This window comes from Sinocyclocheilus rhinocerous, unplaced genomic scaffold (genome assembly GCF_001515625.1).
Source record: "Sinocyclocheilus rhinocerous isolate Xijiao unplaced genomic scaffold, SAMN03320098_v1.1 scaffold107, whole genome shotgun sequence".
Lineage (NCBI taxonomy): Eukaryota > Metazoa > Chordata > Actinopteri > Cypriniformes > Cyprinidae > Sinocyclocheilus > Sinocyclocheilus rhinocerous.
This window is the reverse complement of record NW_015635024.1, coordinates 945,972-946,765: the sequence shown is the minus strand read 5'-3', so window position 1 is coordinate 946,765 and position 794 is coordinate 945,972. Positions and strand designations below refer to the sequence as shown.

General features: G+C 38.7%; 1 protein-coding gene across 1 annotated transcript in view; it reads right to left on the bottom strand.

The window, feature by feature from the left end:
- LOC107746129 (transportin-2-like) overlaps positions 1 to 794 on the bottom strand; it is a 15,272-nt gene that overhangs the window by 13,486 nt on the left and 992 nt on the right. The gene's annotated exons all lie outside the window — the stretch shown is intronic.

Genomic DNA, 794 nt, shown 5'->3' with positions numbered 1-794 from the left:
ACTAACGTTACACTGAAGTTGCAAAACACCTCAATATTATCTATGATTTCTGCGATGCAGAAAATGTGGACGGAATCGCGGAATCCAGTCATATAAATGGAATTTACTGTATGACGCGGAATGTCACGGAATTTGTCAAAGCTTGGATTAATTAATCAAAAGTAGGTCAGTATACTTAAATAGAGTCACGATATGGACTAGTATCTGTAAATATTAAGCCGCAAAAAATACTATTTAAATATGAATCCTGTATGTTCTGCGTGACTCTATGTATGTAAATGGCACAGAGGCGCAGTTTTGTTTTCTACACATAAAAAGTGTGCGACGCTCACGGTGATTTCAGCTTCTGTCGTCTCACTACATGAGGACATAAATACATGAACAACATCTCCAGAACTGCTCTGACTCCCTCTGAGAGTCACTTCATGATCATTTGACAGTTTCATTTGAGTAAAACTATCGCAGTGTTTCCCACAGACTTGTGGAGGCATATATATGCAAATTCATTCTCTGGCAGCAGGAGGCGCTGTTGGAGTGGTAGAGATCAAGGTTTCCCTGGTAACGCTGTACACAAAGCAGCGCTCCGCTCACAAATGCTGCTTTATCAGATATTTACATGCAAGATGAAATGAAAATGACATCTAAAATTTTCTGAAGACAGTCGGTTTCCTTCAGAAATACAGTGATATAAAAACACCCGCACTCAATGTATAGGAAACACTGTAGTCTCATAACTGAAGTGTAAATTCTGCAGATTACATCATTGTCCAGTATTGTACTGTCAGCAATTTATT